Source organism: Dasypus novemcinctus, chromosome 14 (assembly GCF_030445035.2).
Source record: "Dasypus novemcinctus isolate mDasNov1 chromosome 14, mDasNov1.1.hap2, whole genome shotgun sequence".
NCBI lineage: Eukaryota > Metazoa > Chordata > Mammalia > Cingulata > Dasypodidae > Dasypus > Dasypus novemcinctus.
The window spans coordinates 10,600,979-10,615,716 of record NC_080686.1 but is presented as its reverse complement, the minus strand read 5'-3'; positions in this window follow the sequence as shown (position 1 = coordinate 10,615,716).

Below are 14,738 nucleotides of genomic sequence, written 5' to 3'. Positions count from 1 at the left end.
TGGTGGTAGTTGGTAGATTCTTAAAGGAACTAAGAGGTGGACTGAGATGGACTATTGATGTTTAATGTATGTAGAAGTTTTAATTAGGTTAACTGTACAAATGTGGAAATGTATAGAGTGGGTGGTAACATATGGTGAGTAACAGCTAGTTTATAAGTGGGGATTTGGCTGAAAATGGTAGTCTAGGCATGTAAATGCCAATAGACAGAATGCTAGAGAATAATCTGCTCTTTTGCTCAGTCTCGCGGTGTGGACAAGATGGGTAAGTGTCGAGATCTTCGTACTGCTGCCAGGAAACTCTGTAGCCACCGATAGGACCAGAAGTGGCATGATAAACAGTACAAGAAAACCCATCTGGGCACAGCCCTGAAGGCCAACCCTTTTGGAGGCACTTCCCATGCAAAGGGAATTGTGTTGGAAAAAGTAGGAGTTGAAACCAAACAGCCAAATTCTGCCATCAGGAAGTGTGTGACTGTCCAGCTGATCAAGAATGGGAAGAAAATTACAGCCTTCATACCCAATGATGGTTGCTTGAATTTTATTGAGGAAAATGATGAAGTTCTGGTTGTTGGATTTGGTCGCAAAGGTCATGCTGTTGGTGACATTCCTGGAGTATGCTTTAACGTTGACAAAGTAGCCAATGTCTCTCTTTTGGCTTTATATAAAGGCAAGAAGGAAAGACCAGGATCATAAATTTTGATGATGCAGAGCAGGCAGTAGTAATAAATTTTCATATGCCAAAAAAAAAAAAAAAAAAAGAATAATCTAGGAACTGAAAGCACAATAAACCAAGAAGTGGATGAGAATTGTGGTTGATGGTACCTATGCAAGAGTGTCCTTTGTGAGCTAGAGCAAATGTACATCACTATTGCAGGTGTTGAGAATGTGGAGAAGCATGGGAAAAATAAAGCTGGAGTGACCTATGGACTGTGGTTAGCAGTAATAATATAATATTCTTGCATCTATGTGAAAGATGTACTGTGTTGATAATGAGGCAGTATGGATAATGTAAGCCAATTGTACACTATGGACATGGCAACAATCAGATGATATTATTTTATTTGTAGTAAGTGTTCCACCACATTGTGGTGTGTTGATGGAGGGGTGTTATTTGGGAGTTCTGCAAATGTGCATGATTGTTTTATAAGTTTAAAACTTCTGTCATAAAAAATATATTTAAAAAATAATAATAGGGTGGGTTGGGGGAAAAATACACCAAATGTAAGATAAGGACTATGATCAGTAGTAAGATTTTGACAATATTCTTTCATAATTTGTAAAAAACGTCTCATGACAATGCAAGGTGTTGGTGGAGGGTTGACGTATGGGACCCCTGTATGATGTGGTGCATGTTTGCTTTGTAAGTTTGCAACTTTTACTATACACTTAATTGTTTACGTATGTTCATATATAAATGATATAAAGATAATAATAATAGGGTTGGTTGGGGGAAAATAATTTGGTTAGTAGTAATATTTTGACAATGCTCTTTAATCATTAGTTAAAAAGGTTTAACAACAATGCAAGTTATTCGTGGTAGGGTGAGTTATGAGAGTCCTGTATGGTGTGACATATGCTTGTTTTGTAAGTTCACAAGTATTATTATACACTTATTGTTTATGTATGAGTATATACTTCAATAAATAAATAAATTAAATAAATAAATAAATAAAAGCCAGGAGCAGGTATGGTTCAAGTGGCTGAGCGCCTGCCTCCTACATGGGAGGTCCTGGGCTAAGTTCCTAGTGTGTCCTAAAGAAAAAACCAAAACAAACAAACCAACAACAACAACAAAAAACTCAGAGAAGCTGATGTGGCTCAGTGGTTGAATGCCAGCTTCCCCTATATGAGGCCCCTGGTTAAATGCCCAGTCCAGGTAACTAAAAATAATACACAAACAAAAACAAGCTGGTTAATGGATCCTGCTCATGTGGAATAACTAGATATGGGAGCCTATAAGACAGAAAGTAGATGTTACCAGGCTTGGGAGGGAGGGTGGGGAGTTAATGCCTTATGGGTGCAGGTTCTTGTTCAGGTGACTGAATGAGTATGATTTTGCCCCTGAACTGTATGCTTGGGAGTGGTTGAGATGGGAATTTTTATGTTGTATATATGGTACCACTATTTAAAGAAAGAAAGAGACTAACAAGATGAGGACAATAAAAGGCAATGCATTGTCCTTGACTGGATCTAGTAATGGAAGAGAGAATATACATTATTAGGACAGCTGAAAATCTGGAATATGATCTCTGTGCTATTTATCAGTGTTAAATTTCTTGAACATGGTATCTGTACTTAAGGTGGATATGTGAAAGTCCTCATCAGCAAATGTGCATGGAAGAGTTAAGTATTAGAGGTGCATAATTTATACAATCTACTCCTAAATATTTAGAAAATAGATTAGATTAGATAGATAGATAGATAGATAGATAGATAGATAGATAGATAGATAGATAGATAGATAGATAAATAGATAAGTTGTAGAGATAGATACAGAATGAATGGTAAAACAAATGTGGCAAAATATTACAAGTTGGTAAGACTGGGTATATTGGTGTGGGTATGTTGGAATTTATGTATTGTTTTTCTATTAATTTTGCAACTTCCTGTTAATTCGAAACTATTTCAAAATAAAAAGTAAAGTAAAATTTTAAAAACTCAAAACCAGAAAACGGACATTGGTACATGTGTTGTTCTAGTCATCATATCACTTGAGCAGATTTATGTAAACACGACTACAGCTGTGACTCAGAACTCTTCCATCACCATCAATATCTCCCTCATGCGACCCCCTTCTAATCATGCCCACTCCCTTCACCCAGCATGCCTAAGCACTAATATGCTTTCTAGCTCAATAATTTGTCATTTTGAAAATATTATATAAATAAAATATACAGTATGTAAACTTTGATATTGCCTTTTTTCACTCAGCATCCTTCCCTGGAGATTAATCCAGGATGTGGCATATATCAAGAGTTTATTCCTATTTAAGGCTATTCTTATCCATGACATGGATGTGCCAAAGTTTGTTTAATTGCCACCTATTAGGAACATTTTTATTGTTTCCAATTTTTTTTTTTGCTATTAGGAACAAAGCTGTTATAAACAATTGTGTGAAGACAAAAGTTTTCAAGCCTCTGAGATGACTTCTCAGAAGTGCAATTGATGGGTCACGTGGTACATGTATGTTTAGTTTTTCTCTGCATCTTTGTCGGCATTTAGTATTGTCACTATTTTTAAATTTTAATTTGTTCTAATAGCTTTGCACTAATATCTCGCTGTGGTCTCAATTTGCATGTCCTTATTGGCTGGTGATGCTGAATATCTTTTCATGGACTTACCTGGCACTTGTATATCTTCTTTTCTTTTCTTCTTTCTATGTTTTATTTATTTATTTATTTTAATTATTTTTTTTAAAGATACATCGATCACACAAAATGTTACATTAAAAAGTATAAGGGGTTCCCATACACCCCCACTCCCCATCCCCATTCCTCCCACATCAACAACCTCTTTCATCATTATGGCACATTCATTGCATTTAATGAGTGCATTTTGGAACACTGCTACATAGCATGGGTTACAGTTTACATTGTAGGTTATGCTCTCTCTCAGTTCCTTTTGTGGGGTATGGCAGGATATATAATGTCCTGCATCTGTCCCTGCATTAACATTCAGGATAACTCCAAACCCTGAAAATTCCCCCATATCTCACCCCAATTCTTCCCTCTCCCTGCCCTCAGCAACTCTCATGGTCAATGTCTCCACATCAATGATACAATTACTTCCACTGCTAGAGTCATAATAATTCTATAGTACAATACCAGTAAGTCCATTCTAATCCATATTTTATTTCTCTATCCTGAGGACCCTGGATGGCATTTTCCACTCCACCTCTAAAGCAAGAGGGAGTTTAGATCCCACATGGCTGATGGATAGGATTCTCACACTTGCAGTTGTAGGCACTCTTGTTTCCCTGGTGTGGTGGTTTACCATCCTCACCTCCCTGTTAGCTGACCTGGGTAAATCCAATGAACTGGAGAGTAGGTGTTACAACTCTGTTGAGGCTCAGGGCCCAGCTGGCACATGGACAGTCCAGTGAGTCAAGTCTCTTGAGCATACACCAACTCCAGCACCAACCACAGGTTCAGTAAAAGTGACAGAAAAGGCAAGAGTAGAAAGACCACATCTGAGTCCAACTCCATCACATTCAGGAGCACAAATTCCTAAGTAGGGTCCACTGACATGGCACTGGGCTCCAGCGTTATCTCTCATGATGTAGGACCTGGGTGTGTGAGGGTGGATTAGGGTTAGGTTAGGGTTAGGATGTGTGGTGACACTCCTGGGCAGGCTGTGCTTTTGTCGCGTGGGGTGGCTCTCCTTATGGGGCTCACTCCTTGCGTGTGAGGCTCCCCTATGTGGGGGACATCCCTGTGTGGCATGGCACTCCTTGCATGCATCAGCACTGCACCTGGGCCAGCGCCACACAGGTCAAGGAGGTCCTGGGTTTGAACCTTGGACCTCCCATGTGGTAGGCGAATGCCCTATCTGTCGAGCCAAATCCGCTTCTCTGGTTCCTACTTTTGATGTCATGTGTAAGATTTCTTCACCAAGTTGAGGCCTGAAGTTTGTCTCCTATGCTATGTTCTGAAAGTTTTATAGCTTTAAATTTTGGGGTTAATTTTTGTATAAAATATGAGGTTTAGGTAATTTTTTTTTTTTTTTTTTTTGCCTATGGATGTCCAATTGCTCCACTTGAAGAAAAGACTATCCTTCTTCCATTGAATTACACCTTCTTATTTAGACATGAGTGGCCACACTCCCAGCTGCTAGCCAAGGTCCTTTTCCAAAAGGTCCACTCTGAGCCAAGATGTTGCCATGTTCTGGTCACAAATACTGTCACTGCCTAAGGCTCTTCCACCACCCATGCCTGCCCACCGGACCAGACCCTTGGGCTCTTGATCTTGGTCTTCCGCACAGCTGCTGCTGTCTTCCCTGTAGCATTTCAGCCCCACACCCTTCCTGTTACACTCTCCAGAAGCAGAGATTCTCATTCCTGAAAGAGTAAGCCAGGAGGCCAAACTAGGGTAATCAAACTAAATTTATCATGCACCAGAGTGGCATACACCTGCAATGCTCAAATTCCAAGTCTTAAAATCAGATTCTTATAGACATGTCTCCACACCTCCCCATAAAGTTCAAATATGAAATCTTCCTCCCACATCTCACTTGCCCCACTTCAGTCCACCTTGCCTATGTCGGGTTTAATTATCAGCAGCCACTTTAATTGCCACCTCATTATTTCACTAAGGGAGTGATGTTTCCACAAAGCTTACCTTTCCCAGAGCTTGATCACCGTGAACCCATTCAGGGCACCGGATCAGGGCCATCAGGTGTGTGTGTCTGCAGATGTGAACACACTCTCTACTCCTCATTTAGGTTTGATTGGTGAGGGAATGCTGGAGATGAGCAATTAGCATCAACAGAGGGGGTGGTGGACCGCACCCACACCCTCACCCATACTCTGTAGATTTTTTAAAAAATTCTAAATGGACCATCTGCTTGTCTGGATGTGATGACCAGATCCCAAGGAAGTAGAAAATATTTTCGTCATTTGAAAGAAAATAAACTCACTACATTTGGAATCACAACAGTACAGTTACCTTCCTGAAGCCTGAATTTGCATAGGTTGAGGTTTTAGGTGAGAGTGAGCCTTCTTGGTTGTGGGCAGAGGAACAATTTAAGTGTTCTCTCTTCCAATTTCCAGGCAGCACTCCCATTGGAGAACGTGCCTACCCATCCCAGCAGGCAGGAATACTGGAAAACATGGCTAAGTGGGATGTTTGGCAAACAGACATCTCACACTTTATCCCTTTCTCAGGCTCAAGCTCTTCCCATGCTAGTACTTCTGGGGCTTGTTCCTTTCCCCTTCGCAAGAAGATAGAACTCGCTGTCCAGAGCTGGCACTGCTGGGCTCCTGGCTGCCGGGGCTGGGGCTGGGTCCAGAAACGGAGGTGTAGTTTGATGAGTTGCACTTCTGGGGATTATTTGGAGAGAGGAGAAGAGGGAGGAAAAGAGAGGAGCTCAAAGCTGTCTCTGTTAGGGCACAAGCCACGTCCAAGGGCAGAAACAGGATCTGTTGTTGAGGGTGTGAGACAGCCATGAAATGCACTCCTTTAAGCAATGAAACAGACAGCAATGGATGCATTGGAGGGCAGAGGCCAGCGCTATTTTTACACTGAAAGGAATAGATTTAAGAATTTTGGAGAGGAGAGCAAGCATTGCACCTACATGGTGTCTCGCCATCATTGAAGGCGTCTCTCACTGCTTTTTCCTTTTTTTTCCAACTTGTGTCTCACCTTCTTGAAAAACTTATTCTTATTTTGCAACATGGCTACTTTCTTCTCAGCATAATGCCAATCTTTGTAGGATCATTTATGTTTTAAATTGCACCTCAGTGTTTAAGTTTGTACTACAAGGTAATTGAAGATAGTCACCTAAGACAGAATCTTTTACCCTGTTGCATTTGTTCTTTTGGGATGAAGATTTTAAAAATAGATATGAATTGGTATGAGTTTTAATTCTTCCCCTCACCAGCTCCCATCTGTACCAGGTTGGTACTTGTCATCTTTAGTTTCACATGTCAATTTGGCTAGGTTATGGCGTCCAGTTGTTTGGTCAAGGAAGCTCTGGCCTGATTGTCACCGTGAGGATGTTTCACGGATTTAAGTCATCAGTAAGTTGATTGAATCTATGGCTGATGACATCTACAATCAACTGAGGAGACTGCCTTCAGCAATGAGAGAAGTGTCATCTGATCAACTGAAGGTCCTAAAGGGAGAAGTGGTGATTTCAGCAGTTCAGAAAGAAAAAATCCCCATCTCTATTTCAGCCAACCATCTGCTGGGGAATTCATGGAAAACCTTCATCAGAGTCCCCATCTTGCTGCCTGACCTAAGGAATTCAGTTTTGCCCATCCCCACAGTTGTTTAAGCCAGTGACTGTGGAGAAGCCTGACTGATACAGTGCTGGACCTGTGCCTGGTGAATGGCAGCCTCTGTTTACTAACTCTAGTGCTGGAGGGCTCACTACTTCAAACCAGATGATTTAATTTTAGATTTGCTCTTATTGTTGGCGGGCTCCCTTACATGGAGACACAGATTCTGCCTTATGCAATATTTGCCTATTGCCTCCTCCCTGGAGTTTGTTTGACATCATCATGTGGGCTTCCTGCACCTCCTAAATCATTCATTTTAATACCAGTTCTCTGACTACACCCTCCTAAGCCTCTAGAGCGCCACTGCAACTGTCTTCCATCCTTACTGACATCTCGGTTTCTTTGCCCTTTTTATCTCTCCATCTATGTTTCTCCCTTTCTATCCAACCCATGGTCTCTCAGTTTACTTATTTTGGTACAGAATTTCCCTTGTTCATCTGTCATTGCATTACACCCACTTGGCAAAACTCCGTGCTTGGATGAATCCAGTTCTCCATTTCTCGTGCTTGGTGAGAAATGCTGAGAATTAATCAACAAAATGAATTGTTAGTGCTTCAAGTTCATTACATCCAACCTTATCTGAGTTCCTAGCATTGTTCCAGTTGGACCACCCTCCTTTCCTCTACAACCACTCTAACAAATGTTCCCCATCCACCTTAAATGTGTGAACTCACCTTCTCCCCCACATACCTGTGACAGATGATTTTACCTTCTACTTCCCAGAAAAATAAAAGAAGTTTCAAGCCGGATCTATAAGGCTCTTCCTACATCAGCACCCTTCCCTTCCACCAGTCCAAGTGTCTCTCTTCCTGCTAACGGTCCATCCCTGCCCCAGTGCTCGGGAACTTCTTCCTCCTGGCTTTTCAGGAATCACATACATATTGTCTATCATTACTCTCCTTCTCTCATATCTCTAGCCTCTGCCTTTTCGCTCTTCTGCACCCATCTCATCAGCATTTAAAAATGTTCCAATGTCTTCCACACTTAAATGTGCCTGAATCCTCCTTGGCCCTACATGGCTATAGCCTTGTCTTCTTTGTCTCCCTCATACTCTAACTTCTTGAAAGAATCACTCACATTTGCTTTCTCCATTTCTCTCCTCCCACTTACTCTTCAGTCTAGCAGCTGCCCTCACCCTGCCACCAGAACAGCCTCAGGATGACAGCCCATGACCTCCAAGGCAATTTACCATGCAGACAGAGTCCTAATGTGGTGCACCTTCTTGAAACACTCTCTTCCCTGAAATTCTTGGGTACTCTGCTCTCCCATTCCTCCTTTCAAATCTCCTTTGCTGGTTCCTCCTCCTTTCTCTGACACTTAAATGTTAGAGCGCCTCTGTTTTTGGCTCAAGGCCCATGGTCCTTCTTACTATGGGTTCTCTGCTACCTTAGTAACCAATATGTGAAGGGCACCATCTCCTCTGAACAACAGATGTGTATATCATTCTTACTGGACACCTCCTCCTGGGGGTCTCACAGGCACATCCAAAATTAAACGCATTATCCTACCTCCACAACCTGCTCCTCTTCTGGTATGTCATGCCTCATTCCAGGACCTGGAAGTTGTCATAGGAAGTTGTCTCTCACCACCCAATCCACTCCTAATTTAGCACAAATCCATCCACTTCTCTCCACTTCCACTGTCATTGTCCTACACAGGCTTCATCTGTTTTCTAACCTGTGGTTTAAGCTTCTTATGTATTCTCCTACATGCACTTATGCTCTGCTACAATCTACCCTACACAGAGAGAATGATTCTTTCAAAATTCAATTCTGTATGTATCTCCCCTACTAATATCATCATCGCTATCATTAAATGAAATAAAAATAAAACATCCAATGCCTTTCCATTCCTCTTATAATAATAAAGGCTAATAAAGGCCAAAATCTTTAATAGGACTTATATGTAGTCCCTGTCTATCTCTACATCATTATATTACCCTACTTTCCAACTCCCTTCTATGTTCCAGCCACAGAAGTAGGCCCAACCTGGTGGATAGAATATCATCCTAAGGGACACTGGAAGTCTGTCAGATAACAGGACCACAGTTCCAGTTGAGCAAAACCTTCAAAGAAACACTCCAGCTAAAAGAATACAAATACCACTCTGGAGGAGGGGCCTCAAAACAGGTAGGAATCCCAGTCAGAATTTTAGTACAGATGGAAGTTCAAGGAAGGTGTCTAGGACCAGAATACAACAGCAATTCTTGTTAGGAGAATCAAAACAGAGGCACAATTATAAAGACAGCCCAGGGTCCACAAGATGAAGGAATAGAGTGGACTTACTGATATTCTACTGTGGTACTATTGAGATTAGTAATGGAAGAAATAGTAATATTTATGTGGAGAAAGTGGCCACAGTAGCTGGTGAGGGTAGGGAGAGGGAAGAAGAGATATGATGTGGGCGCATTTTCAGGACTTCGAGTTGTCCGGGCTGGTACTGCAGGGACAGATGCTGGACATTGTATGTCCTACCATGGCCCACTGGGTGGACTGGGAGAGAGTGTAAACTACAATGTAAACCATTATCCATGTGGTGCAGCAGTGCTCCAAAATGTATTCACAAATGCAATGAATGTGCCATGATGATGAAAGAGGTTGTTGATGTGGGACAAGTGGGGTAAGGGGCTGGGGGGTATATGGGGACCTCTTATAATTTTTGAACATAACGTTTAAAAAAAATAAAGAGAAAAAAAACAAAAATAAAAAATAGAGACAGCCCACAACATGAGAAATGGAGGGCTTGCCCAGTGCATGGACAAATGGACTATCATGGCAGACTGATGAGCCTACAGGTGATAATGTCCTTCAGCCTTGGAAAAGATCAGCTTGAGAATAACTGGGGCTGCGTGCAGGGAAAGGGAGAAAACCACATATAATAAGGACAATATCACAAGCATGTTAAAGGTTCCATAGCTTCCTCATTCACAATGTGACAGAATTTCCTTTTGGGACCTTCTCATTATTCTTCTTACTTTTTAGATCAGATAGCCCTGAACTTACACCTCTAGCCTCCCAGTATAAAAGACATGGATTTGTTGGCCCATAACCCCCTTCAAGGAAGGATATGTGCCCAGTTCTGGAGAGTGTGGTTAGCAACTAGCCTCCAGCCATTAGTTCCTTCAGGACAGGTCTCAGAAGCAGAGAGTCATCTCACCTGAGATCCCACACATCCTATGGCTGCCTGCATCAGGGGCTGAGGGAGGAGAGGTTATAAAGACTTAGCCACTGCCACCAATGCAGGACACTTTGATGGCCAACATTCACTCAAGAGCCTTTGTCAAGCCTGCCCAATACTTCTTCCTCCCTCTTCTTTTCACAGGTCCCTAAAAGCATATCTTACCCCAAAGTCCATCTCAGTAACTGTTTTCAGAGACCTTAGACTGCAACAATTAACTCGTGAGTCACTCAAATACAGCCCAGATGATAAAAAGGCCCAGAATTCCTCCCTTTCACCACCACTTTCTGCAAAGATGATCATCTCCTCATTTCACATTACTTCTTCCAAGCCTGTCAACATTGAGTCCAGAGAAATATTCTTTTCATTGTTCCTATGCCTTCTAAAAATGAAATTGCCAAAAGGGCAAGCTGGACATTTACCAACTGCTCTACTTCCATCTGAATAAGAATTCCAGCAGATAAGTATATAATTTAATTTCCCCTTAATTCCATATCCCACTCTTGTGCCATTTAGACACTTTAACTAGTGTCTCCAAAAGTTGGAGAGATCTGTAATATATGCCAATATGAATGTCTCTTATGTTTCTCCCTCTTTTTAAATTTATGCCCTGATACTTTCCAATCTACTTCCAAGTTCAAGTTAATGACTTAGAATTGAAGACCAGCCTAACTTTAAAAGATTACTTTTCTAAACCTTCTACAAAATCTCTTTTGACAATGTGTATTCTTTCATTGTCATATCTCAAATGAATCCCTTTTCACCAAGTATCACTGATACCAATGAGATCATATTCATTTGGGTTTTAAATTTTGGGTTTGTTTCAGTTATTACTTATCCTTTATGCATTGTTACATAGACATCTGAAGCACAAGTACTGTTCCCAGACCTCTTCTGCCTAAATTTTTCCAGAGAAATGTTAAGCAGCTCATCCACTATTCTTCCTCTTGTGATGCCACAGATGTTGTCCTCTGTAGAGACTAATTTTGCAGCATTATCTCCTCATTTGCTCCACTCCTCTCCATCAGGATTGCAAGACTTCCCACTGGGTCTTTGTCAGCATCAGCCTGTCCTTGGCCAGGAGTGCATCACTTGGATGTCATAAGTCATTATCCAGAAAAACAAATTCTGTTCTTTGACAAAGTCCACATTTACATCCCAGAGTTGTTCCCTCACAAAGTTACATCTTCCAAGTGGAGAAAAGGAGAAAACATCTCTGGTGTTTCAGTTTCTTAGACAGAGAATCAAAGCTTTTAAGGAAACATTCTAAGTCTCATTGGACCATATGTTGTATTTCTGTTAAATCATTACTTGAGTGAACACCAATTTACAGCCTCCTGCACAAAAGGCTTCAATCAGGTTAGGACAATTCACAGTAAGAAAGTTCATCTAACTACCATCTTTTCTTCTAGGAAAATTGAATCAGAATCTCAGGGCATAGAGTCCCAGAATCAATAATTTGTACATGAATCTGTTAGAGAACCACTGAGGTTTGATAATCATTTCTCACGTCAGTTGGCTCTCAAAACTGATTTGGGTAGAAGGCCTGTGAGAAGTTGATGAAAGATAGGGACCCTATCTCTAGAAACATGATTGTTCCGCACATGCACCAGATGCCATGTGAGGCTTGGGGACTCATTGAGTCCACTGGATGTCACTTGAATGGACTTCCGCTGAGTCCGCTGGACACCACCTATGAGAAGACTTCCACACTCGCTGTGGCCACCACCTAGGAAGAGTCTTCCACTTTCACTGAATCCACTGGATATCAGCCAAGAGAAGGATTTCCACCATATTGAATCCACCAACACCATCCTGGAGAAGGAATTGTGCCATCCTTAGTCCATTGGATACCACCCAGGTGAGGGATTCTTACACCTGAGTCTCTTAGCTGAATGAGGGTAGAAAGTGACTTTACAGGATCAGAGCACTCTAGCTTACAATAGCAGTACCTTCATGAAGTCTTCCCCCCTTTTTTCAAGAGAAAATAAAAGAAAGAGACACCTGAGGAACAAAGTTCCTGAAACTCATGTAGCCTTCCATTGAAGGGTTATCTATTATAATATTTAGTTGTTATATCACATATAAGGTACCTATGACATATTCCTCCTACATTTGAGGGTGAAACTCAAATCAAGTTGATGCCGACAAACTAGTTTGCTTTTATTTATGAGATAAATGATAGTATTTAATTTTTATATTTTCTCTTTTTCTTTCTCCCTCCCCTCCTCTCCCCTTCCTTTCTCTGTCGCTCTCTTTCTCTCTGTCTCTACATTATAAGCAGTTTCAAAGCTGAATTTAGGAGTACAAGCAACAAGTATCTCTACACTATGATTATATCCTCCTTTCTGCCATTCTTCTTTTTTTAAAATTCTTTATCTTTATTTTAATGGTCTTTGTATGTCTTTTATTCTAGGCAACTTCATGCCTTTATTTTAAAATAAGCATTGTATAAATAATTAATTTCTTACATTTTGCAAAGGATTAACCAACGAAAAGTCCATCTAAAGCAGAACAGGGAACAAAAATCAGCATTTACTCTACCTCTCCATACCCCCTGCCCCAAAGGAGACTACCTTGGCCCTCGAAAAAGAAGGGAATGCCACGGATTCCCAACAGCATGCACTCGCCTGCAAATGGGAGGTAAAGGGCTGTGAGGAGGTGAGTTTTCCTGGCATAATAGGTTCTGCCTGGTGGTGGTGGCATAAAGAAAGGGATGGCGTGATGCTGACTTCAACACCTCAGATGGTGGGATGCTCAAAAGGACTCTGAAAGATTTTACAGACTCTATCGTATTTTCAAAAGGAAAGCTCGGACAAGAGAATAAATTACCACTGAAGCATTTAGTGTTATGAGGCAGACTGAGGTCTGCTTAAAACTTTTTTTAAATCTTAAGGGGAAAAAAAGTACTGTATTAAAACACCAACACTCTGAAAATACATAATATGCCATTAAAAAAAATTTCATTCCTTTTTCCAAAGCCATGAAAATTGCAGAGCCAAAAACAGAAATTAAGAGTGTTTCATGATTTTTTACAGAGTTCTTTAAATTGAAATCCATAAAATATGGTGCCACTTATTGTTGTTTTACCAACTTGTTAAAGCCAGGACTAAAACTCCCCTTCTTACCTTCACTTCCTACTACTCCCAGATTCAGAATTAATCTTAAATTAAGGGAAAAATTGCTGCAAAATGCTACTAACCAGAGTGGCTCATCAGACACAATTATCAATGGCAGTGGGAAAGCCCTTGCCCTGTGCCCAGCAAGCTGCTAGCTGCTTAACCTCAGACAGGCTCTAAGCTGGGCCCTCACCACCGTCTCAGCGACCTGGGGCAGCATGCCGGGCCCCGCAGAGAGCGGGCAGCTCTGGAGTCTGGATGCAGGTGGCCTAGCCATGCAGTTCATATTGACACTTTCAAACTCCTGCTTGAGTTCTTTAATGATCATCTTTCTGTGCTCCTGCCCCTATCAATTTGATCTCAGGGAAGGATCTGGTATCCATTTATCTTTCATTGTGAATTTTAGTCAGCATTATTACCTAAGCCCATAATATATATACTGTTTCCTAATCATGAAATTATAGAGTGGTAACATTCGAGACAGGAGCAGAGCTGAGCAATCACCTGGTACGACTGCCCCATTTTCAAGTGTGAGCCAAGGTCTGGAAGGATGACTTGGGATCACACAGCTAAATTGAGCAGAGCTAAAACTATAAGTCTTTAAAAATCATAAATTTCCTAAAACACAATTAAGTATTTTTCTTATAATTTTAAGGTGGACAATAAAATCTTTCCACTGGCGCTCAACGCCCTAATGAGATTGAATCCAATTTCAAATTTCTCATAAATTGCAAAAGAACTGTGAGGACTTGAAATTTGACTCATTGGGAAGGATCGGTCCCCTGTTTGAGGAATTGCAAGCCACCCTGAGCAAGTGGGAGGAAGATCCCCAGTGAGAAGCCCCATCCCGCTGGGTCCACAGCCGTTCCCACAGGCGGCTGCCAGAATCACCCATACGTTTGTGCCCTGGACGCCAGCCAGCTCTTGCACCTCCCAGAGGTCCAATAACTCCCCTCGAGAGGGCCGAGCCAGAGCCACTGTGCACAGAGAAGGCTGCCCCCGTCACCCAGCTCCACCAGGACCCCTACATGACCTTGTCAGAGCCTGGTCCAGAGCATAAGCCTGGCAGGCCCACGAGAGGAGCCCTGCTTCCGCGCACCACGGAGTAAGCCTGCGCCAGTACAGAGAAGCCTGGGTGTCCGGGGCACCGGGCCAGGGATCCTAGAGCCTTTCAGGGCCCTCCTAGAGGAACGGAATTGGGAACCAGCCCAGGCAGAACCCTGGGAATCTACAATTACTCTTCTCTGCCATTGGGCAGCGTACTAACCATGTTGGAGCAATATTAGAATTCATAAATTGGCTCTGGCTGAGGATTTGACAGTCTTCCGATGGGAGAGGCCACCCACATGGATAGCGGCAAAATGGAGTAGCTACTCCAAAAAAGGTGTTGACAGAGCCAGCCCACGTCTGGTCATGAGGGCCTGCGGGTGGCCTCGCAACCACCC